This window comes from Orcinus orca, chromosome 15, assembly GCF_937001465.1.
Source record: "Orcinus orca chromosome 15, mOrcOrc1.1, whole genome shotgun sequence".
Lineage (NCBI taxonomy): Eukaryota > Metazoa > Chordata > Mammalia > Artiodactyla > Delphinidae > Orcinus > Orcinus orca.
The window spans coordinates 13530059-13556038 of NC_064573.1; the positions used below are offsets into that span (position 1 = coordinate 13530059).

Below are 25980 nucleotides of genomic sequence, written 5' to 3' on the forward strand. Positions count from 1 at the left end.
CTAGATTTGAAATGCTTTACGGACCATGCATGAGAAGTGCTCCCTATGGGACCCTGCCTGGAATATTGGGAACCTGGTTGGAAGACCCTCTCCTCATCTAAGCCGGTTCACTCACCAGCCCCTAGATGTGCTCGGCACCGGCCAGCCTGCTCCCTCTTCCTCTGCCCTTCTATTCAAATCATAACTCTTTCTTTAATTCCCTGCTCAGATCCCATCACTGAATCCCCAATAATCACAGCTGAAAGTGGCCTTTGCTGCCTCCTATGTCTCGCAGACCTTAATGTAGGTCCTGGGGACAGCCAGCTGCTGACCAAGGGCAGATCAGGACTGAGGGCTGAGCCCACCTATTCATCTTTGCATTGCAGGGACCCAGCTTATTACTTTTTTCACCAGTAAATGTTAGCGTGAACTGTTACATCTCTAACTAGTTTTTAATCTCCTTGAGGACTGCAGAGATCTAATGCTTTTTTGTATTTCCCACACTTTTTTGGATATGGTATCTTGGTGGTCCTGGTTGATTAAGGGCTGTAGCGTCAGAAAGTTTCCTTTCCTCGTTGGGGCCACTGCATCTTGACAGCTAAATCTTGTATCTGTAATCAGAAGTGTCATGTTAGTTACCACCTTTGACTGTGTTTATATTTGTCTACTATTCAAAAGACATATTGACTATCTTGATTGATTCTTTTCTTACTGTGGTGTTGAGTGGTGGCTGCAAGGAGATAGTGTCGGGGCACATTGCCATGTAGTTTTGCCTTTGGTTTTAAGGTAAGATGTTGGGTTAGGTTTTCAGGAACCAAAATATACTCAGAGTCCAAATGGGTAAAAACAGAAGTAGAAACCTGAAATTAGTTTTTAATGTTTCTAAAATTAACTTAATCAGACAAAATTCATTTAGTAATGTATGAAAAATGGTTGTGAGTAAACAGAATGAAACTATGCTTATTAAGATAGATTAGGAAAATACTTTGGGGAGTAAAGCAGCTTTAATTTTCCTTTCTTGATGTTTGTTTACCAATACAATCTCAGCTAGAATCTGCTGTCCTGGGCTCTGTCCTGTTGCATTTTCTCAGAAAACAAGTCCACTTCCTCTGGGTTATGGAGAAAGAGCTTTTCCTCCTTCAGAGAATTTTAGGTGGGCTGATGTTCATAACTAACTTTTGAGTAATGGGAGTTTAGTACGTTGGCAGAAGAAAAGCAAGTGGTGGTGTTAGCCGCAGTGCTGTAAGAGGTAAGGCCTGCCAGTTTTTAAGTATGGAGATTGCAAAATTTGGGGTAAAATTTTAAGTATTAAATATCTTTACATTGGTCTCACAATTTTATAAGTGAAAAAAAATTGCTGATATGTACTTGGCAGTCACTAAATCCAAAGCATCTTGTAAAACTCGACATAGTCACCCAATGTAATTCTTACAATAATTTAGAAGTAGGTTTTTGTCCCCATTTTTTGGATGACCAAACTGAGGCACGGAGAGGTCTAGCAGCTTGCTCTAGATTATGCCGTCAAGTGGCAGAACCAGGATGGAAACTCAGTAGTAGCATTGGTACATCAGTTCATTATAATACAGTGATCTTTCAAAACTTTGCAGTATTGGAAAGTACCGATAAAAAGTAATTGCTATCAGAAACAAAATATACTGACAATAAGCGTCTTCAATGAACATAATATTAAAAATGAAATGCTAAAAGTTTTAGAGTTTTAATTTCAGTCCCTCTGTGCTCTGGTCACAATAGAGTTGTAATTTATCTTATTGTGGCTATTTTGTTTCTATACCAGAAATTCATCCGGAGATTATAGTGCAAAGAGTAGCTGCTGAAATTATGTGGAAGTAGAGAATAGTGAGGTTATTTTGAGGGAAGTCCACTTTAGTAGAATAGCCAATGCTTTTCGAATGTAGGACAAGCCAGAGAGGAAGGGGGCCTAATTATGGATCCTGTTTTGGAGATCAGAAACCAGACTGCCCAGAGTTCATTCAGAGTTTTTAACCAGATAGTATCAAGGTCATTAGCAATATTTTTTGGCTCTGGTATTGTTTTTTAAATAAACATTGTTCATCTCTAGCCTGTTCCATGAACTCCCCATTCTGAATGTTGGGAGTAACCAACATCAGGTTTGCTGCCCTCCTGACCGCAGGATCCTTTTCTGGAACCTCTCTCATGACAAGTTTTACCTTTTGCCATGAACACTTCCCGGTGTCAGAAGCTTACCACCTCCCGAGTAAATTTGTTCCCATTTTATAGTTGGGAAAACCTGAGACTAAATGAGGTGAAATGATAGACCGAGGTCTCTGCAGTTCAGAGGTAGGCCTTGAATCAGCCCTGATAGAACATAACATCCTGTTCAACCCCAGTCGTGCTCCAGGAATCACTCGATGCGCACCCCAGCCGTCCAGCCTTTCCTTCTGATGGGGCGCCATCAGCATACCACAGGACCCGCTAATGCACTTTCACTCTGCTGGCCTGCAGTGTCCTTGGCTTTACCATTAGAGATTCATTCCTTGTGGTATGGAGAAGACAGCATGAACTGGTTACTCAATGGGCTGAGGGCTGTATTCCTTCTCTGCTACTTATGTATTAGCCTTGTGATCCTGAGCAAATCACTCCGTGTCCTCATTGAAGATGAGGCCAGCACTACCTGTCTCGAAGGGTCACTGCTGTGAAGGTTAATACTGATAACTGATGTGCACGGAGCCCTTGCAAGGGTGCCGGGTGCTGTTTTCAGTGTTATGTATATGTCACCTCACTAATTCTCAGAACGGTAGTCTGAGGTAGGAATCAGAGGCAGGCCCAGAGAAGTTAAATGATGTATCTGAGAGCTGGAGCTGGTACACAGACAATCAGTATAAATTCGTTCTTTTTGCTGTTCCTTTTGGGTTTTATATCCATGAGTCCTTTGCTAAAATGTGAGTGCCCTTGAGTAGGATAACCCATTCACCTCTGTAAGGGTATAGTAGCTAATCCTGTGAATCAGGTTTCGTTTAGCCCCTCTGAGAAGCAGGTGCAGGTCCGATGGAGGGAAGGTGAAAAAGACGACCACAAGCTGTAACGTGATCTGGGCAGGTAGGCTAAGACTTGAGGGTGGTGTGGTGGGAGGGACCCCGGGAGTGGTGGGAGGAGTAAGGTGAGCATCACAGTGAGGCGGGAGGCACCGATAAGGAAAGGCAGTGGGCGCTCAATTTAAACTGGACCTTTTTGCCTCAGATGGAGGTGGTCCCTCACTTTGGCTTCACTTTTTTCTCTTTCTCGGATCTGAAGAAGTGAGGTCTACAGACATGCTGGTAGGGAGATAGGACTTTGACCCTTTTTCTTTCTTGGTTAACCTTAAAAGAACTCTTCTTTCCATATCCTTAAAAGAAGGTAGAGAAAGAAGAGTGACGTCCTGAAGCAGAACCTTCAGGGAGTGGGGTTTGGGGTCTGCTTGGTCAAGACACAAATAAGGGGCGGGACTTTGGGGCGATGGAGCCAGCAGGGATGTGAAGTCTTTTCTCGGGGGACCACGCCAGCTGTGAAGAACCAGGGGTGAAGGGTCAGCTGGGGTTGGGGAGGGACCCTTTCTTCCTTGGGTAGAAGAAACCAGAGCAGATGAGAGCACTTAGTAGACACAAGCTTTGTGGGAGACAAGGAGATGCATGACATGAGGATTTTAAAAAATACCATTGCTTGTGCATATTTGCAATAATAAATCCCATCCTCGGACACTGTGATAAGTAAAGCTTGTTTGGAGGTCACAGGCCACATCATGGCTGCAGTGAAATTTGGCCACTGAAGGCTTCCTGCTGTGCTTTCTACACCTACCCACCCCCGAAGTCCAGCCTCCTTATAATCCTAAAAGCAGGGGATTAGCGTTAGATACAGGTCCAGTAAAGTAATATTTCTATATTTTCGATTATTTCTTTCCAAGAGAGGGGGAGGTTTGGGAGAAATGGAAGGATGTGGTAGGGCAACATATATGGCAATGCCTAACTTGAGTTGGTAGACTTGCCCATCTTTTCCCTCATGGGTTGAATTCAGAATGAATGAGCTCAGCGTGGAAATCTATATCAGAAAATACAAATGCTTATCGTAAATCCTAATTACACAGCTACTGTCGTGGCTTCCTGTCCAAAGGTACCTCTGCTTTCTTATTTTGTCTTTATATCATTGTTCCTTGTACTGTTAGCCGTTCAGATTTGAGGATAGACATTTCCCATTTCTATGGATTTCAGTAAATAGAATTTTGTGGTGATTGAAATGGTTAAGACTGGAGTTACTTTAGCTAGTCCTACTTACAAAGAAGTGGAGAACTTAGGATATTCCCAGAACACATGAGATTACCAAGATGTTAGAATGTTCTAAAACTCTTTTCTAAGAACCTCAAATGCTTATGAAAGATCTACATTCTTATGAACAATGAATGCTTCTTAGTTTTTGTACTTAATCATTAAAGTGGGAACCCTAAGGAACTCAAGAATAGGCAATTCTTTATCAATTTGCTTTTAAGTCACTTGTGAAGAATCCTGTGTGTCCTTGACCTTTTCACGAAGCTGCCTTTGCAATGCCTGGTCCTGACTTTCCCCCACACTTTTCTGTTCTGCATCTTTTCTCCACAGAACTACACAGCAAAATATTGATGTATGCTTCTCATTCATGTAGTGGACGACTTTGAAGTTGCTTCTAAAGCCCATACTTATCCTTGTGACCTGAGGCGGCCTTTCTGGATGCCCAGGGCAGTGAGTGCCCTGCAGAGTCAGCTAAGGGTGACTAGGCTGGACTTCCCTCCACCCTGTGGTCTCCAAGCTGACACTGAACAGGTGTGGCTGCTCTTGAGACATTGAATAAACTGGGAAGAAAAGAGAAACATTGGAAAATATGTAAAAAATGCTTTTCCTTGGGAGAAGCACCCCTGAACATGGCGCAGATAGGTGTCATCAGCTGATAGCAACACTTGAAGGCCTGTGCTGGCTGCAAGGGAAATGGAGAGGAAGGAAAGCCCAGCTTCATGCCTTACCACCAATGGGGGTTTGTGAAGGAGGCACGGGGCATCCAGATTGTCCCCCAGGGGCTCATTAAGTTCTAAGAAGGTGAGTAAAATTGGTTTAATGTGTTGTTTGTCTTAGCTAGCATATCAGTTGAAGTCGTATCTTTATGTGCATTTTGTGTGTTTTCACAGTACGGTGGGGTTCCTCAGAGACATTGCGTGCCCTGGACATTGGTAACCATTCTAAGGGATTTAGGAACGTTATTTTATATTTTAAGTGATTACCGCGAGTTACAGTTGTTATTTTTGCTTTTCATGCTGCATTGTCAATGGCGTCTGGGTATATTTGATGCCAAGTTCACGGTCAGGAATAGAGGCCTGAATGGTTCAGACTGGTGCTACAGGGAGTCCAGCCTGGTTTACATTGGTTCACCCTGTGGTAGGGTCCACAGAAGAGATGTAGGGAGTAGGTACCCTCCCTTCTTAAAATTAAAAACAACAGCAACAACAAAATCCCCTTCTTCCAAATATCTCTTTGCTCTCCCTCCTGCTGCCGGGAAAAAACAATAAAAACCAGTTGGAGTTGTGGGTTCAGTTTGTCATCTCTTCGCTTTTGTAACTCGTGTCACTCTCGAGTTCCCACTCTGAAGATTATCTCTTGCCGATTTAAAATCTGAAACAGGCTTGCTTCATAAACCCTTGAGCTAGCGAGCAGATAGCTAGGTGTGTTTGCCATCACGAGGTTGCCATGTTTGAATGCTTGGTGGAAAAAAATGCCCCGACAGGCAGAGCTTTTAAAAAGGGCACATAAACCCTTCCCATGTCCTCCTCCCTACTCTTAAGGGTCCTGAGTCAATCTGGGGCAAGCCCCTAAGTCTGCTGTTTGGTTTTGCTTTTGCTTTGAAGACATTTGTCATAGCACATTCATTAGTTCCAAAGCTTTGGGGACCGGCTCACCGCAGCCCTGCTGTGAGCACGCAGGGGCTGGTTGTGGAAGAGCCAGAGCCGTCGCCTTGGAGAAGGTCGCAGACTCGGGGGAGACACACGTGTGTCCCCAGTGTCAATAGGAAGTAGTGAATGGTTGACGAAGGGGATGAATGTGGCACTGCGGGGGCATAAAGGGGGGTTGTGGGAGCCCTCCCGGGAGGAGCGGCGGAGGGAACAGCACGTGCATAGTTTGGAAAAGCCAGAGTTGGGAGAAGATGGAGAAGAGGGTGTGGATCGGATGAGACTGGAAATGTAACCAAATCACCAAAGGATCTTTAGACCTTAGTGGGCATGTGGGCCCCACTCCCTTGGTCATAAGGAGTAAGTAGAATATTCGAAGTTGTGGGAGGCCTGCTCAGATGGTTCAAAGCATGGGAAATTGGGCAGAAAGTGTGGGTGTGAATCCTGGCTCTGCCGTGTTCTTGCTGTGTAACCTGGGCAAGTGTGTTGAGTGTCTTTGCTGCCGTCTCTTGCCCGGCAGTGTTGGGACCATGAGGGCACCTTCCCCGAATTGTCCCAAGGGTTAAGCCATCATCCTATTAAAGCCCTGACATGGGGTAGTGCTCCTGAGGGCTTCCAGGGACCTGATTGCCACTTAGGACCAGTACACAGGGCGGTGGGAGTGAGGGGGAGATTGGAGATGGGGATGGACCTGGTTTGCAGGGTTTTCGTGGTGGTCTGGACAGCGGTTCCCAGTGAGGTGTGCCCCGTGGGACCTTGGTCCTCTGAGCGCCTTTGGAAGTTGGGGCCACATGGTCGGGAATATGCCTGCTTCTCCACCCTGGTCTAAGGTGTGGACCCAGGCAGTGGTTGTAGGAACAGACCTGAGAGAAATTTTAGGAGGCAGCATAACCTGGGCTTGATGAAACTTTGGGAACATTATATTATCTTGTCTTTTGGACCACAGGGTTTACTCTAGTTCCCAATCATTCCAACAGGGAGATATGTAATTGAATCTCAGCTGGCTAGCCCTCCTTGCAAACTAAAAGAAAATCGCCATTTTTAGAGTTTTATGCAGGTTTCTTTTGGGGGGATGTGGACAGATATCACGGAGATATTTGCCTTTAATTTAAAATGAGTTGCCCTGGAAATCCATTGCACTGTACGTTGAGAAAACTATTTTCTGAGGCACAGAAGTATTAGTCCATTCTGAACCTCTCTGAGGCAATAGAGACAGTAAGTACTAAATGCCACAGTGAAATGGAGGCTGCTAGCAAGGGATTATCTAGGACTTGGGTTTAGACAATTTGCAAAAACAATTCAGCAAAGTCTATAAAGGCAACAGGGGAAAATAGTATTTCTTTTTTGTGCTGCCAACCAGGTTGTCACATGGATTAGTAATTTAGATAGGAACAGCCGTGAATCACTGCTTAGAGTTTCGCATTTAATTTTATCCTGGAAGCAATTTCCCTTTCAAATTCTCGAGCTGTAGTTATCATTAATGAATCAAACATGAAACTCAGAGAACTACTAATTCATTTTGAAATAAGTAGACATTTAAATCTCAAAAAAAAACCCTTAAATTTCTTTCCGTGGTGTTTAATATCTTCAAGCTGACAAAAACGTGGAACGGCATTTCACAGAGGGAATTTCCCAGAGTGGTGAGCGGCAGGTCCTGGGGTCTGTGTGCCTGACATCTTGGCTGCCGCTTTGCGGGTATGAAAGTCAAGACTTCTCAGTGACCAGTGAGTGACCGGGTGTTTTCCAGGGGGGGAAAGATGAAAATATATGGAAAAGGCAGCTGATGGCAGTCAGAGCTCACCACCCAAGCTCTCATCCCCGGTGTTTTGCGGCTTAACCCTTTCAGTCTTATCCTTTCTTGGGACGCCTGCCACCCCGCTCTGTCCCTGCCTTCCTTCCCCTTATCCAGTGTTGCTTTGGGAAAAGGTCCATTCAGTCATCAGAGGTTGTTGGATGTGAGTCTGTGGGGTTCCAGCCTCTCAAACACTGTCTGAGGTCCAGCTTGTGCGGGGTGATGGCTATGAAAGGTCCCTGTGGCTTCACACACAGGAGTGCGTGAAGATTTGGAAGCACCGAATGAGACAGAACACCAAAGCCCAGAATACTTACATTTTCAAGCCTGGAAAATGTGTTTGGGGTTTTCCCTCAAAGACACTTTAAATAACGGTCAGAGAGGGCTGCCCTGGTGGCGCAGTGGTTGAGAGTCCGCCTGCCGATGCAGGGGACACGGGTTCGTGCCCCGGTCCGGGAAGATCCCACATGCCGCAGAGCGGCTGGGCCCGTGAGCCATGACCGCTGAGCCTGCGCGTCCGGAGCCTGTGCTCTGCAACGGGAGAGGCCACAACAGTGAGAGGCCCGCGTACCCCCCCCCCCAAAAAAGGTCAGAGAATCAGTGGATTGTGTCCAAAGCAATATTACCTGAACAACTACTGAAAAAGGTAAAGGGACTGCTTTTCACGGCCAACAGATTTGATTTGTTTTGGACGTGGTAGGCTTCTAGAACTTCTGTTGAACTCATCTTTTTTTTTTTAAGACAAGATTTAAGGACTGTTTTTTACTCCCCACCTCCTACTTCCACTCCACCTTTTTTGAAAAGGCCTTTGGTCAGCTGAGGTTCTTTTCAGGATGGTCATCTCATCTGTGATCTCGTGTGAGCCTCAGTTTCCTTGTGTGTAAAATGGGGGTGATAATACTTTCCCTCCTTCCCTGTAGCAAAAATGGCTGTGAAGATGACATGAGATCATGGCTATGAAGACACCTATTAGTACCTTTCTGTAAGCACGTGAGGCAGAGAGGGACTCCGAGGCTCAGGATGCAGGAGGGAGTATTTTGTATGTAAACAGGGAGGAAAAAAGCTTCAATTGCTACTGTTCCCGCCCCCACCCCGTTCCTTCCCCTACTTAGGACCTGAATTAGATGGTCTAGTTTCTTAGGGGAAGGAAGGTTCCTTCTGGGGACTCCAGGCCTTGTCTATCTTCCTCCAGTTCAACCAGGCAGGCGGCCACGCTGTGAAAGATGTCCCTGATCGCAAATACGTACAGATCTTCTTGGCTTACGATGGGGTTATGTCCCAGTCAACCCATCGTAAGCTGAAAATGTCTTAAGTCAGAAATGCATTTAATACACCCAACCTACCGAACACCGTAGGTTCGCCTCGCCTACGTTAAACGAGCTCAGAACACTTCCATTAGCCCACAGCTGCGCAAAACCATTGAACACAAAGCCTATTGTATTGACTGTCTCATGTAACTTATTGATTACTGTACTGAAAGTGAAAAACAGAATGATCGTCTGGGTACAGAATGGTTGTGAGTGTGTGGTTGTTTACTCTAGGGATCACGTGCTGATGGGGAGCTGTGCTCACTGCCACTGCCCAGCATCACAAGAGAGGATCGTACTGAAAATTGCTAGCCCCCCAAAAGATCAAAATTCGAAATACAATTTCTACTGAATGCATATTACTTTCACACCACTGTAAAGTCGAAAAATTGTAAATCGAACCATCCTAAGCTGGGGACCGTCTGTATTTTCTCTTTCCTATTTGATGCTCTTCTCAATCAAGGGTTTTTGTGGTTCCTCAGTTGTTCATTTCCCCCTTGTGTTAATTTCCTAGGGCTCCTGTGACAGAGTCGCACAAACTGGGCGGCTTAAAACGAGAATCTCGTTCTCTCACATTTCTGGAGGCTGGAAGTCCACGTTGGAGGCGTCGGCAGGGCCACGCTCGATCTGAAACCTGTACGAGACGATCTTTCTTTGCCTCTTCCAGCTTCTGGTGTTGCCGGCAACCCGTGGCTCGTAGATGCATCATTAATCTCTGCCTCTGTCATCACACGGCCTTCTCTCCTCACGTGTCTCCTCTTCTTAAACACACCAGTCGTGTTGGACTAAGGGTCCCTCTAATCCAGTGTGAACTCACCTTAACTGATGAATATGCAGCAACCCTATTTCCCAGTAAGGCCACGTTCTGAGGTACCGGGCATTAGGACTTGAACACACCATTTTTGGAGACACAATTCAACCCGTAACATCCCTGTCTCCCCCCCCATCAGATAGTTTGATGCTCATTCACGCCACAGCTTCAAGCCCATTTTCAGAGAGCAGCATGTGCCCCCCTGGAGAGGGATGCAGCTTCTGCCTCCTTCCAGAACTGCTTGCTGTGACACTGTGTCTCTAATGACTATGTCATGGAGCCCCTGGGAACATGGTCTGTGAGAGTTACGCAGCACTTTGGAAGCAACTTAGAGTTTGGATTAGCACCAAAACAGCCCTCTCGTGCTCTGTTGCTGATTTCACTTAAGTCAACTAAGCCTGAAACCAAGAAGCTTAGATGGTACTGGTGGGAAGTACAAAAGTCCTTCCAGTTTCATTTGAAACAATTGATTTTATCAGAAGTACTGAAGTGGGAATTTGAGCAAGTGCATACTCTGTCCCATTCTGCGAGGTGGAATGAGTTCATGGTGGCTTCTGAATGGTGCGTGCAGGTGACTGGGATGCCAGGGAGCCCTAGCCCTCACCAGTAATACAGGGTTGTGGCCAAGGGGCATCAGATCGCCCCACGTGGGTTAAAAAGTGCCTCCTCCGCCCTCCTGCACCTGGTAATTGACATAACCTGGTGCCTGAGAAACATAGGGCTTCCCCAATTAGGACTCATACAGTAAGAAGGAAGCCAGGTCAGCCTGCATTTAGTCCTGGTTTTGCCCCAGTCTTGCCAACTGAATTTAAGCACATTTCTTATTAAAATGGGATCTCAGGTTTCTCACCTCTGTGTGAAAATAGTGAAATTTGCTGCATCATGATGTCTGCAAGGCAATTAATAGGTGGCTACGTGCAAGCCACTGGCAGATCTCAAGTAACTAGTGAAGGGTGATGATAAGGACGGCCTCTCTCGAGCTCTGTCTCCACGAATAAATAGATGTTAGGCTCGGACAGAGCCATTTAAGTAAGAGCAAAGTCTGAAATGCAGAGGGTTGATTGAGGAGCTGCCGGTCTTGTTCTTGGGGTCTGGCCAGGTCCGGGAGGAGAGCTGTAGACTTGTCTGGTGGGGGCCATGGGTGGAGTCCACTTCCAGATAAAACGGAGGAGCTGCAGGAGGGCTGGGGAAGGGAGGGGGTCCCCTCAGGTTGGTGGGTTGCAATAGGAGGTTGAAGGAGACAGAACTGAAGACTATTTCCAGAAGTGGCAGTATCTCAGGACAGGCTCCCAGTCCTGGGGTACATGGTTGTAGGGACAGCAGGTCCAGGTGGCTTGAGGGATGGAAGGGCGGCCAGGAGTCCAGGGAGCTTCAGACCCGGAGGGCTAAGGAATCAGGAAAGGACTCTAAGTGTAGGTAGAGGAGCCTGGGCAGGAAGTCATGGCCGAGCCAGCAGTCCAGGGACTTGGGTGGGGTCCCAGAGGGTTGTACCAAGATTACTCAGACATCTCCACTAAGGTTAGGGCTGGCCCTAGAAACTGGGGTGGATGGGTGGATGGAGGGGATTCCAGCTATGAGAAGAGAGGGTTGGGACAGACCATGTCTGGGACAGAGCATCCCCCTACCCAGCCCTGCTCTGGGTCTCAGCCCCGCTTCATTTATTTCAGTGGATTTAGTAACAGTGAGGATCCCAGAAATGAAGCTAAGCTCACACCCACCACCTCAGCACAGACTAGAGCTGTTTTTGCTGCTGCCGTGTTGTCTTAGTTATTCGGTCATTTATAATCACGGGGCAAATGCATTATTTTGGCAGACACTATTGAATGTAGATGTTTAAACGCTTCCATGACAAATTTACTTTAAATGACTATTGATTAACAGGGCTGAGGCTGAGAGGTGTTTTGCCGTATGGTATCATCCAAAAATAGAATGAACAAAGACCCACAGTCACATTTCTGATTGCTGGCTAGGGCCTGGAAGTGGACTGTGGGATTATTTGCTACGTTTGTGCCCTTGTGTGATCAGAATACGGCCATGAACCATAGGCCTGGTCATTTAAAAGAAGTAACAGTGGGTTAGGAGGTGAACTACGGTAACAACGTCAGACTGCGAGGGGCGTGTTCTTACCTGCAGCTGCTCGTAAAGAAAACTCCGTTTATGTGGCAGTTGGAAATTTGCTTCATTTTGCCAAGATTCAAACTAGAGTATTCTGAGGGCCTGAAAGTTCAAAAGCAAGGCCCAGGCAAAATATATGACAGTGTTTGATATAAAAATTATGTTGGTTTTGCCATGCAGATGAAATCACTGGGACACAGTGTGTGGTGTCCTGGAGGAGACTTTGAAATAAGAAATTTGGTGATTTGGGTTTTTATTGTGACTCAGCTTTGGGCTTACCATTTAATATCCTTAAGTCTCAGTTTTCTCATCAGCAAAATAGAAGAATTTCTACCCTCTCTTCCTCTTACAGTGTTGGGGGTTATCCAACGAGTAATGCACAAAACAGTGTTTGAAAACTGACTTAATTATACAACTGGTAAGTAGGAGTTACCAGCGTAAAGGTAAAAAGTCAGATTCTCTCTTTTATGCCTGTTTCCCTGCATCGATTTTAATTATATTCATTCCAGAGTTTTGGTTGAAAAATGCTGGTTTTTCCTTGTTTTACTGCTTAAATAATTTCAAATGCTATCCTGAGTAATAGCACTATATCTAGATGAGGGCTGTTCAGAGAGGGGGAATTGTGCTGCAGGATGTTCATAAAGAATGTTTAGGTGACACTATTGTGATAATTATGGCTGTTTAAAGATGAGTTTTATAGTGAGTCCTCAATTTTCCTGTCACTTTTTTTTTTCCTGGGCTTTCCCATTTAAGCATATTTGTTCCGTAGAGAGAGCTGTTGAGGGAACTAAATCCTGAGAGAGCTCAACAGCTCTTTGAATCTACTTTTCATTTTCTGTGGCTAATTTTGCGGGCCCTCAAGAGGACAGAGTTTGCCCCCCTTCCCCTGCTAGTAAGGGCAGGAGGGGGGAGGTGTAGCAAATCCCCAGACGCTCAGTTTCCGGCGGCAATGAATCCCTGGATCAGAGTGACCTTGAAAGCTATGTTCAGTGGCCAGAAGATCCCGAGCCATGATGTTTGTGTGGGATCTGAGTCCCAAGGGTAACACCCCACCTCACCCATCCCTTCTGAGCCGGTACTTGAGAGGCTGCTGAACAGGAGGCAGCATGAATGAAGAGGACCCTCCTGCAGATAAGTAAAGCACTGTCAGAGGGTTTTGCAATAAACTCTTGGGACCCCCAGGCTTTGTAGCTTTCCCAGGAGAGGAACCCGATGTTTATCTCACCATGTTGCTCACCAGCTTCCATGTGCTTTCCAGCTTTTAGTTGTTAGCAGTCTCAGACATCAGCTTCCTTATCTTCCTTTTACTCACCAGCTCAATCGGAATCTAATGTCAGATGAGTCAGTAAATTTTGTTAATGGGTCTTTGCAAGCTTTTAGAGTTGCAATTGGAGGAGCCCTTGGAAGTCATCATGACCAGCCCTCTCACCTTACAGATGAGAACCCTGAGACCCAGAGGAATTGAGTGACGGGTCCAGGTTATACAGCAAGTTAGTGGCGGAGTCAGGACAAGGACCCAGGGCTCTTCAACTATCTGGAAGCATTGCGTGGTCCTATAAAGTATGGAGTAAGGCGTCCTTAGCAGGTGTACCCTCTTTTAATTTAGCCAGGTTATCTGGAGGCTATGATATCGCCAAAATAATGTATCACGTGGATTAGAACATCCTAATTTTATTAACATGTTTATTGTTAACTCCTGGTAAACCAGAATTCCCTTATGATGCTACCCTTTTTGAAAAACTTAACAAAGTTTATTGGTTCATTTTTCCGAAATAGGAAAATAGTCATTTTCCAAACTGACTCTTAGATGTCTGGGAATCTTGCTGTCCTTAGAATCATTCCAAATATTGGTTGTAAGTGTGTAGGGTTATAGCTTCAGATCATGGATTTGGCATGAACACAAGCCACAAAATGTATTCCAGCACCGCCCCCCCCACCACCACATTAGCTTATTTAAAATATAATATTCCAGTTGCTTGAATTCTTCCGCATGACTTTACAAGCCCTATTCACTGTTACTTTATAGTTCTGGGGACTGAGACAATGACTTATCTTAGCCCAGGAAAACCATGTAACTTGCTGATACTATACCAGTTGCATTCTGATGTGGCACTGATTTTTTTTTTTTTCTTCACTACCATTTTCACTTCAGGTTGCACATAGACACAGGCAGGGTATAAGCTTGGCAATGCTACCTGCTTGGCTTGTTTATTTTCTCCCATTGTTAAAGTGCCTATGACTGAACACTGGGTTCTTTTCTTCTCCACGATGTTCAAGTGAGAGGAGGGGATGACACATCCCAGGCATCAAGGGAAGTGTGACCATCGTATTAGAATGTCCTTCGTGTAGGAAGCCTCGCCCACTCCTTTCTGATTACCCAGCTGCGACACACCACACACCAGGGGACCACAGACTAAGGCTCTAAATAGCACCCTGTCAGCCCTCTCTAGTTCCCTCACTTGAGAGCAAGAGAGGAAGGAACCATGGAAAATCACTGAGAGGACGGTTTCCTATATATTCTAAATAGATTGTTTCAAACATGGAGAATGGGGATGTCACCCATTATAAATTTTTCTTGAGACAGTTACTGGTATGTGTAGGTCTTAGCAAGTTAAGATTGTTTTGCTCTTTTAAAACTGAGAGCTGGGCTTCCCTGGTGGCGCAGTGGTTGAGAGTCCACCTGCCGATGCAGTGGACACGGGTTCGTGGCCCGGTCCAGGAAGATCCCACATGCCGCGGAGCGGCTGGACCCGTGAGCCATGGCCGCTGAGCCTGCGCGTCCGGATCCTGTGCTCCGCAACGGTAGAGGCCACAACAGTGAGAGGCCCGTGTACCGCAAAAAAAAAAAACCAAAAAAAAACCTGAGAGCTGTCATTTCCATAGCCCCTCGCCCATATACTTTCCTGTGACACTAATCCCTCAGGTAGTTGTGACATCATAGTCTGTAAAATGAATTGCTGCCTCAGTGCCTTGCTGCTTCTACTGGACCATAGGGAAGGGGGCTGACGTGAGACAGGGTTACCAGCAGGGGTAATAGAACCGGAAGTTTCCACTTGGCATCTGTTGGCTGAGGAACAGAGATAATGATTGGGGCAGAGTTGAAATACTTCTTGTTAATAGTATGGTGAGAGCCTGGAAAAGAAAGTAATATTGCAGGCATTGCCATATCTGGGGAGGCGACAGGAGCAGCCGAAAGGAGTGGGGCTTGGAGTTATGAGATCGGGTTTAAATTCAGCCCTGTCCCACACGTGGAACCTGGTTTAAGTCATGCAGCCTTGAGCCTCAGTTTCAATTGAAAAGTGACGGTGGTGGGCAGAGGGAATAGGCATAGTGGTGATGCTGGTCACGTTTGCCTTACTCTGTGACAGGCTGAGTATTGGTCCCCAAAGATGTCCTTGTTCTAATCCCTGGAACTGTTGAATGTTACCTTATGTGGCAAAAGGGACTCTGAAGAGGTGATTAAGGATCTGGAAATGGAAAGATTATCCTGGATTATCCGAGTGGGTCCAGTGTAATCACAAGGGTTCTTCCTTATAAGAGGGAGACAGAAGATACGAGGAAAAGGGGCCCTGAGCCTAGGAATGCAGGTGGTCTCTAGAAGCTGAAAAAGGCAAGGACACAGATTCTCCCCTGAGAGCCTCCAGAAGGAGCCAGCCATGCCCATAACCCTACTTCAGCCAAGGGAGACTGATTTTGGATTTCTGGCCTCAAGAACTATAAAAATAACTCATATTGTTTAAGCCACTAAACTTAGGATAATTTGTAACGCACAGCAGCAACAGGAAACGAATACACTTACGTTACGTACCTCATAGTTCTTGTAATGGTTACATGTGACTTCGTATTTCTATATTTGCAAATCTCAAAGTGCTACATAGACGTTAGTACTTTTTAAATGAATTTTTATATTCATCTGGATTTCCAGGTTAAGTTGGTTAAGGTAGGTCAGGAAGACCCAGAGAACAAGAATCAAGACTTCTCAGTTATGCAGTGAACAAACTGTGTCTGAAAAATTAAATCCGTGTTATCAGATAATTCTTAATTGTGAAATTGTTCGTGGTCATTAACACCCGTGAGTCACTTTTTAGGTGAGCTTCTGAGTATGCGCCTCACTTTCTGCACCTGTGCGTCTCAACCTTGAATGTTTATTAGAGTCACTGGGAAAGCTTTGAAAAGTCCAATGTCTAGGCCGCACCCCAGGACGATTAAATTGGAACCTCTGCAGGTAGAACCTGAACGTGGGTGATTTTTAAGGCTCCGCAGGTGATTGCAGCAGGCAGCCCAGGCTGAGATCCACTGCAGAGGTGCTGTGTTTGCTAAGCAAGATTTTAAATCGGTTCTCTTTGAAGCCTGATGTAGCTAGATGTTCTTTTGAGTTTGGTGGAAAATGCTGTGCCGGGGACTCGCTGTTGTATCTTTCAATGATATTAACATATCAGTTTATGAGCTGTGGTGTGTTTCCAGTAGGAAATACAAAAGTATTAGCCAACACTCCTGAGAGGTTCAGCAAACAGATTGGTGTGCACTGATGGCAAACACAATATCAGCAAGTACTTTTCTCCTCATCTCACCCAAGCGTTTTTAAAAGCAACGGTTGGGGGGAGAAAAGGAAGACGTTGAGGCTTTCTCCTCAAATGGTCGAGCCCTTGAAAACTGATAAATACTGTTTTACTTGGACTGTATGTCCTATGCCTCCCGTCTGAAGGAGGAAATAATCATTTTGAAATTTCTTCCTTTGGAGCCATGGAGTCAGAAGCTGTGAGAGAGTTGAAAGTTGCCATTGCTGTCTCCCTGTGTTCCTGGCTGCCGTGAGCTGTCGTGTGCTTCCAGGCGTCTCTGGGCCCCCTGTCACTGAGGGCACCCTGGCCTTGTCGGCTGGTGACATTATCTGCCTTATGTATGTCACAGGGAGGGTATTACAGATAAAATTATTTTTACAAATCACAAGGTGCTATACCTTGTTGCTATTGTATTTTGAGTGTGCAATCTGCCATGAATTTATAAAGATGATAGAAAGCCTGTAGCATAAGTTCATTCTATTCATGATAAGAACGGATGGGGTCCTTATTTTCTAGGGTCCTGAGTGACCAAGTAGAAGCAGTGGCTCTAGTACCTGTGAAAGTCATGTGATTTCTTACTGGTCATTTAACCAGTTGGGTTTAATTTTCTCATCTAAATGGAAACACTAATGCTTGACTGCTTAATGCTGCCCTAGGTGAATTTGGGTGTCCAGACAGTAGGGTGGTACTTCAGTGTACCTCTGTATTACATTGTCTCAGTTTAGATCTTGGCTCTGAAACTTACTGTCTGGGGGATACTCAGGAAGCGATTTAACCTCTCTGTACCTCAGTTTTGGCATCTGTAAAATGGGCAAATAAGATACCTGAGAAGGCTGCCGTGAGGATTGGCTAAGGCATGGAGAAAACCTGGCACCCATCCTGGGTGTGTCACCATGGTCTACATCCTTACCCTTGTATTTGGGGCAGCTCAGGAGCATGGGTTAGTGTTTTCTCCTCTTTTCCTTCCTCCTGTCCCTTCAATAAATATTTATTGGACACCTAATACTTTTAGGAACTATACCATGGATACAATGTTTATGCAAAGTAGACACTCTTGTCCAGAGCTTTAATGGTTTGAAAGTTTGATTTAAAATGTTGGTACAGGGCTTCCCTGGTGGCGCAGTGGTTGAGAGTCCGCCTGCCGATGCAGGGGACACGCGTTCGTGCCCCGGTCCGGGAGGATCCCACATGCTGCGGAGCGGCTGGGCCCGTGAGCCATGGCCGCTGGGCCTGCGCATCCGGAGCCTGTGCTCCACAACGGGAGAGGCCACAACAGGGAGAGGCCCGCGTACCACAAAAAAAAAAAAAAATGTTGGTACAAAATGGTGATAGGGTAGGATTGGGTGAGTAAAACCTGTTTGTTCTGATAGATCTGAAATGTAAGACTTCAGATGGTTTATCTGCACCAACCAGAGTAAGTTCCTAAGATGTTTCTTGTAATTACGGGAATCAGTTGATGGACCTAGGGACCAGGGCAGAGGAAGGTCGTTGGAATGATGCTCCAAGTGGTCCCCTGGGGAGAAGGCATGGTCCTCTGATCCGATTGGCCGTATGGTCAATCGTGTGTCAGAGCAAACATGGTGATTGGGCATTTCCGTTTGCCCGGTGCCGTGCCAGCTCTTGAGGGTCCATGGTCCCTGTCCAGATGGAGCTCCCTGAGCACCAGGAGATTTCACAGTTGAGGGGTGGGGTACTTACAGTGTAGATGCCAGGTAGGAGCTTTAGGAAGCTTTCACCAGATCCCTGAGCTCAAAGAAGCATTTGGGTATTTTATGGTTCATGAAATTGTTTATTTTTTAACTTAGTTTTTGGGTACCATTCAGAAACAGGTTTCTCTTACTGTCGTGAATTTATACCTTTTTCATAGAAAATTTTCCAAAATGAACTCCTTTTCCCAAGATTTCTCTTAGGATGAATTTCTTGTGCTCTAATCAAGTCTATGTAGCTCGACCCTGCTTTTCAGCCACTTAGGTTTCGTTAGTGATTAGAGCTATTAATCAAGTTTGGTGGTGATCATAACCATTTGTGTTATTTTCAGCTCTACTTTAACAGACAAAAAAAGAGAATTATTTTAAGGACATAGAAAAATTCTAGAGAGTGCTCAAAGAAATTCTGTGCTTTCACCAATCCCCCTTAGAATTGCCTATGAAAAGTGGTAATGAGAATGATAATGATGGTAATGTTTGCGATGATTGCGATTTGCTTTCGGGTGGTTATTCTATGCCAGACTATGTCGTGAGGGCTTTGCACGCATACTCTCATTTTATCACCCAGCAGTTGTATGAGGTCGTCCTTTCTTGGCTTTCACTTTTTACAGAGGAGGGGCACTGAGGCACAACAGGGTTGGATACATTGTCCAAGTTCAAATGTCCCATCAGTGAAAGGTCTACCATTTTATTTCCAAATGAGTCTGACTCAGACGTGCTTTCCACACTACTTTATTATCTCCTTGGGCAAAATCCAGTTAGGAGGTTGGGTGAGAAGAACCTCTGAAGGAGACAGGAAGGATATATTAGCTAATTCACCCTAATAGGTCCCTGACAGGTTTGGATGAGGAAGCATCCTATTTATCTTGGAGTTAGGGACACTGAGCTGCTGAGAAACTGCAGATTGCCTAAGGTCATAAAGTAAATCATTGATAGAACTTAATCCAGAAGCTGGGTCCTCTCCACCTCATTCGATGGAGAGTCAGTTTACACAATTGCATAACCTACAGCAATTCAGTTGCATGGATGACAGAGAGATCCATTATGTTTTGGATCATCTGAAATCAGAGGTTTAAGAATTTTCAATTTGGATTCAATTCTAAAACTTCTTTTCTTTTCCTATTTTAGAACACTGCACAGGCTTTGGAGTCTACTCAGAGGTCGCTTTGGGCAGCTACTTCTTAAACCCAGCAACGAATCCTTCCTTTGTGTGTGGCTGTTGGGAGGAGTGAGTGCTAATGGTACCTGGAACTTTGTGGGTATTTGCTATAATTGCTCAGTGATTGGTCACTTAGTCTGCATTTGAAATAACTTTGGGAGAGAGAGCAGGGCTCTCAAAACTGTAATCATGGGACTAGGGGAATTCTTCAGGGTCAACTTCACGGTCGCAGGAATGGAAACTCTGCTAGACCACATAGCAGTTGCATCCCAGTTTTTGTGTGTTGGGCACTAGAGACCACCAACTTTGGACAAGGGACTTAGTACTTAGGTTATGAGCTATTGACCCTCCCTGGGCAGGACTCCCCTCCAAAGACTTGGCTTCCAAGTCCTAGTAGATCAGCAGCTCACAGTGAGGGGAGGTAAGGAAAGCTCATGGCCACCTCCAGGCTCCCCTTGCAGGCTCTTCCCTGGACTGGACTCTAGGATCTCCATCGGCTAACAAGGGTGTGCTGGACATTCTCCATTCATCCCTCCAGATCATTCTCCCATCTTCCCAGACCTTCTTGGGCTCCATCACCCTGGCTTCCTTGCCCTCTGGCTTCAGGTTGGGTTGTGCCACTGGCAGGAGATGGAAGGACAAGAGAAGTCAAAACACATCCCTGTTCCCTCCTTCCCTGGGCCCCATTTCCTTACTTCTCTCTCAGCTCCTCCTGGTAGACTGCATGACTACTTTTACTGATTCTGGTGACAGCACCCTTCTTTTGCCCTTCAGCCCTGGAGGTGGTGGGGTCTTCCACTGTTGCGAATCCCTGGTAGTCTCGATAGGACTCTCAACCCTGCACGGCCCCGCAGACAGTCCCTTCCTTAACTCTCTTCAAATACTCCTTAGGAAAATGCAGCTGACATTTGAGCACAGGCTTGAAGGAGGCGAGGAGGAAAGACATCCATATCTGAGAGAAGAGATTCCAGGGAGAGGGAAGATCCGGCCTGGAGCAGAGGCAGCAGGGGTGGGCAGGGGGAGGGGGCCCTGGTATGCAATGGGGTCGGATGGTGCGGGGCTCTGTAGGCCATTGCAAGAACTTTGGGGTGTTTTTTTTGTTTTTTTTTGTTTTTTTTTTTGTGGTACGCGGGCCCCTCACTGCTGTGGCCTCTTCCGTGGCAGAGCACAGGCTCCGGACGCGCAGGCTCAGAGGCCATGGCTCACGGGCCCAGCCGCTCCGCGGCATGTGGGATCTTCCCAGACTGGGGCACGAACCCGTGTCCCCTGCATCGGCAGGCGGACTCTCAACCACTGCGCCACCAGGGAAGCCCAGAACTTTGGTTTTACTTCTTGTGACACAAGTGGCTCTTGTAGGGCTTACAGAAGGTGATTATCGTAGCCTGCTCTGACTTGTGTTGTCACTACATCACTCTGGGTGCAGTACCGAGAGTCGACGGTAGGGGCATAAGAAGGGGACAGGGAACCAGACCGAGATAGTGCCAGGGTGCCTGGCACTAAATTTTTTTAAAAGGTGAAGCTGATGGGGTAGATGGAATATGAGGTGTGACAGAGAGAGGTGACCCAGAGGCTGCTGAAGGTTTTGGCTTGAGCTGCTGGAAGGATGCAGTTGCCAGTAGCTGAGATGGGGAGGACTTTGGGGACGGCAGGTTTGGGGGTGGTTGGGGGAGGGGACCAAGAATTCCATTCTGGACCTGTTAACTGCGAGAAGTCTATGAGTGATCTCAGATGTGTGACTGTTGTCAATGTTTGAATGGTAGTTTTTACTTTCAAATTATATCACCCTTGGTGGCTGGCTTTCTCTGAGGTGAGTTTTAGGAAAAAGAAATATTTACAACCGTGGCTGTAGTGATTTTCAGAGGAAGCCTCAAGGCAGAATATGCAATGCCTATATTTTCCATTGATGCAAAACCGTCTTTGCATACTTAACAGATTCAGGACACTTGTGGGGATTTATTCTGAGCCAAGAGACTTTGGGCACTGTTTTGCCAGCCTGGCTATAACAACACCAAACCTTTTTAGAGCAGGGCTGCGTGTTATGGCATCAGGCAGTGAGGGTTTCAAGCCAGCCACAGAAGCAGACTCCTGCAGATTGAAAGCGCACATTTACCAAAGCCCCAATTTGCTGGTGTGTTAAAGCTTTGCTGCCTTTTAGGTATGTTTTTGCTTTTCAGTGTCATTCTGGTATCTTTTCCTTGTGCTTTTCTCTCCACGTCTTTATTTCCGAAAGTTCTGTTTTCTTGTTGGCAGTGTCACTGTTGCTCCCAAATTGAAGTTAGACTATGAGTTGGGAAAGAATACCAGTGTTTCTTGAGCACCTATTATATGCTGGCCATTGGATACCTTCCTAACCCATTTAATCCTCAAAACAGTATTTGGAGATAGGTCTGGCTATTCCTCCTTAACAGATGAGGAAGCTGAAATCAGTGAGGGTAAATGATGTGCAGAAGGCCTGAAGCTAATTGGTCACAAGAGTTGAGTTTCCAGTTCCAATTAGTGAATTTCCAAGGTCCCGGGGCTTCAACTCTGTCTGAGCAGAGTTCTCTCTTCTGGCAGTTTAGTGCTTCTGGACATCAGTTCATTCACTGTTTTGTCTGGCTTCCTACTGATGAAGAAGTGAGCAGTAGTAATATTTCTGTGCCTCATGCTTCTTTCATATATGTTTCTACAAGTTTACCGGGACGTATGGTGCATACCTGCTGTGTGCTCAGTGTTGGCGGGAGGTGGCAAGACCTCAGGGGGCTTCCACTCCAGCCAACGTTACATAAGGAATTACATGGGAGAAGTGTGGGGGGCAAAGGAAGGAGCCGTGCCCTGCGTGTGTGCATCTGTGTTTTGGGACCACCTTTCACCCCACCTCAAACGCTAAGCCTAAGAGTTGTCCAGCCAAGGAGATAGAAAAAAGGCTCTTTGCAGCAGAAACAGCAGCAACCAAGGCTTGAGGTCAGGCCGAGATTGGATTAGATGAGATTGCACACATGCAGTGGGTAGAGGGGTAGAAGGGGGCCTGCAATAGAGAGAAGTGGTCCACTCTTTGGGACTAACTGACTCTTGTACTTTTGTCTTTTTTTTTAACATCTTTATTGGAGTGTAATTGCTTTACAGTGTTGTGTTAGTTTCTGCTGTACAACAAAGTGAATCAGCTATATGCATACATATATTTCCATGTCTGTCCCTCTTGCGTCTCCCTCCCACCCTCCCTATCCCACCCCTCTAGGTGGTCACAAAGCACCGAGCTGATCTCCCTGTGCTATGCACCTGCTTCCCACTAGCTAGCTGTTTTACATTTGGTAGTGTATATATGTCCATGCCACTCTCTCACTTCGTTGCAGCTTACCCTTCCCCCTCCCTGTGTCCTCAAGTCCATTCTCTACATCTGTGTCTTTATTCCTGTCCTGCCCCTAGGTTCATGAGAACCTTTTAGTTTTTTAGATTTCATATATATGTGTTAGCATATGATACTTGTTTTTCTCTTTCTGACTTACTTCACTCTGTGTGACATACTCTAGGTCCATCCACCTCACTACAGATAACTCAATTTCATTTCTTTTTATGGCTGAGTAATATTCCACTGTATATATATATGTGCCACATCTTCTTTATCCATTCATCTGTTGATGGACACTTAGGTTGCTTCCGTGTCCTGGCTATTGTAAATAGTGCTGCAGTGAACATTGTGGTACATGACTCTTTTTGAATTATGGTTTTCTCAGGGTATATGCCCAGTAGTGGGATTGCCGGGTCGTATGGTACTTCTATTTTTAGTTTTTTAAGGAACCTCCATACTGTTCTCCATAGTGGCTGTATCAATTTACAGTCCCACTAGCAGTGCAAGAGGGTTCCCTTTTCTCCACACCCTCTCCAGCATTGTTTGTAGATTTTTTTGATGATAACCCTTCTAACTGGTGTGAGGTGATACCTCACTGTAGTTTTGATTTGCATTTCTCTAATGATTAGTGATGTGGAGCATCCTTTCGTGTGTTTGTTGGCAATCTGTATATCTTCTTTGGAGAAATGTCTATTTAGGTCTTCTGCCCATTTTTGGATTGGGTTGTTTGTTTTTTTCATATTGAGCTGCATGAGCTGCTTGTATGTTTTGGAGATTAATCCTTTGTCAGTTGCTTCATTTGCAATTATTTTCTCCCATTCTGAGGGTTGTCTTTTCGTCTTCCTTATGCTTTCCTTTGCTGTGCAAAAGCTTTTAAGTTTCATTAGGTCCCATTTGTTTATTTTTGTTTTTATTTCCATTTCTCTAGGAAGTGGGTCAAAAACGATCTTGCTATGATTTATGTCACAGAGTGTTCTGCCTATGTTTTCCTCTAAGAGTTTGATAGTGTCTGGCCTTACACTTAGGTCTTTAATCCATTTTGAGTTTATTTTTGTGTATGGTGTTAGGAAGTGTTCTAACTTCATTCTTTTACATGTACCTGTCCAGTTTTCCCAGCACTACTTATTGTCTTGTCTCCATTGTATACTCTTGCCTCCTTTATCAAAGATAAGGTGACCATATGTGCGTGGGTTTATCTCTGGGCTTTCTATCCTGTTCCATTGATCTATATTTCTGTTTTGTGCCAGTACCATACTGTCTTGATTACCGTAGCTTTGTAGTATAGTCAGAAGTCTGGGAGCCTGATTCCTCCAGCTCCATTTTTTCTCAGAATTGCTTTGGCTATTCAGGGTTTTTTGTGTTTCCATACAAATTGTGCAATTTTTTGTTCTAGTTCTGTGAAAAATGCCACTGGTAGTTTGATAGGGATTGCATTGAATCTGTAGATTGCTTTGGGTAGTATAGTGATTTTCACAATATTGCTTCTTCCAATCCAAGAACATAGTATATCTCTCTATCTGTTTGTATCATCTTTAATTTCTTTTATCAGTGTCTTAGAGTTTTCTGCATGTAGGTCTTTTGTCTCCTTAGGTAGTTCTATTCCTAAGTAGTTTACTCTTTTTGTTGCAGTGGTAAATGGGAGTGTTTCCTTAAATTCATTTTCAGATTTTTCATCATTAGCGTATAGGAATGCAAGAGATTTCTGTGCATTAACTTTGTATCTTGCTACTCTACCAAATTCATTGATTAGCTATAGTAGTTTTCTGGTAGTATCTTTAGGATTCTCTATGTATGCTATCATGTCATCTGCAAACAGTGACAGTCTTACTTCTTTTCTGATTTGGATTTCTTTTATTTCTTTTTCTTCTCTGATTGCTGTGCCTGAAACTTCCAAAACTATGTTGAATAATATTGGTGAGAGTTGGCAACCTTGTCTTGTTCCTGATCTTAGAGGAAATGGTTTCAGTTTTCCACCATTGAGAACGATGTTGGCTGTGGGTTTCTCATATATGGCCTTTATTATGTTGAGGTAGGTTTCCTCTCTGCCTACTTTCTGGAGAGTTTTTATCATAAATGGGTGTTGAATTTTGTCAAAAGGTTTTCCTGCATCTATTGAAATGATCATATGGTTTTCCTCCTTCAATTTGTTAATATGGTGAATCACATTGATTGATTTGTGTATATTGAAGAATCCTTGCACTCCTGGGATAAACCCCACTTGATCATGTTGTATGATCCTTTTAATGTGCTGTTGGATTCTGTTTGCTAGTATTTTGTTGAGAATTTTTACATCCATGTTCATCAGAGATATTGGCCTATAGTTTTCTTTTTTTGTGACATCTTTGTCTGGTTTTGGTATCAGGGTGATGGTGGCCTCGGAGAATGAGTTTGGGAGTGCTCCTCCCTCTAGTATATTTTGGAAGAGTTTGAGAAGGATAGGTGTTAGCTCTTCTCTAAATGTTAGAATTTGCCTGTGAAGCCATTTGGTCCTGGGCTTTTTTGTTGGAAGATTTTTAATCACAGTTTCAATTTCAGTGCTTGTGATTGGTGTGATTATGTTTTCTATTTCTTCCTGGTTCAGTTTTGGAAGGTTGTGCTTTTCTAAGCATTTGTCCATTTCTTCCAGGTTGTCCATTTTATTGGCATATAGTTGTTTGTAGTAATCTCTCATGATCCTTTGTATTCCTGCAGAGTCAGTTGTTACTTCTCCTTTGCATTCCTAAATCTGTTGATTTGAATCTTCTCCCTTTTTTTCTTGATGAGTCTGGCTAATGGTTTATCAATTTTGTTTATCTTCTCAAAGAACCAACTTTTAGTTTTATTGATCTTTGCTATTGTTTCCTTCATTTCTTTTGTATTTATTTCTGCTCTGATCTTTATGATTTCTTTCCTTCTGATAACTTTGGGGTTTTTTTTGTTTTTCTGTCTCTAATTGCTTTAGGTGTAAGGTTAGGTTGTTTATTTGAGATGTTTCTTGTTTCTTGAGGTAGGATTGTATTGCTGTAAACTTCCCTCTTAGGACTGCTTTTGCTGCATCCCATAGGTTTTGGGTTGTTGTGTTTTCATTGTCATTAGTTTCTAGGTATGTTTTGATTTCCTCTTTGATTTCTTCAGTGATCTCTTGGTTATTTAGTAGCGTATTTTTTAGCCTCCATGTGTTTGTATTTTTACATTTTTTTTCTGTAATTGATATCTAGTCTCATAGCATTGTGGTCGGAAAAGATACTCGATACAAGTTCAATTTTCTAAAATTTACCATGGCTTGATTTGTGACCCAAGATATGATCTATACTGGAGAATG

General features: G+C 44.7%; 1 protein-coding gene across 7 annotated transcripts in view; it reads left to right on the forward strand.

The window, feature by feature from the left end:
* Positions 1 to 25980, forward strand: part of RNF152 (ring finger protein 152) — an 81780-nt gene that overhangs the window by 16361 nt on the left and 39439 nt on the right. For 2 of the 7 annotated variants that reach the window (XM_049698018.1, XM_049698020.1), the window contains exons 3-5: positions 5 to 3057; positions 4587 to 5057; positions 19321 to 19433. The exons of 4 other annotated variants lie outside the window; for them this stretch is intronic. The gene's annotated coding sequence lies outside the window, so the exon portion shown is untranslated. Of the gene's footprint in view, positions 1 to 4; positions 3058 to 3108; positions 5058 to 19320; positions 19434 to 25980 lie in introns of those variants that run through there. One more of the 7 variants, XM_049698022.1, reaches the window with a different exon arrangement.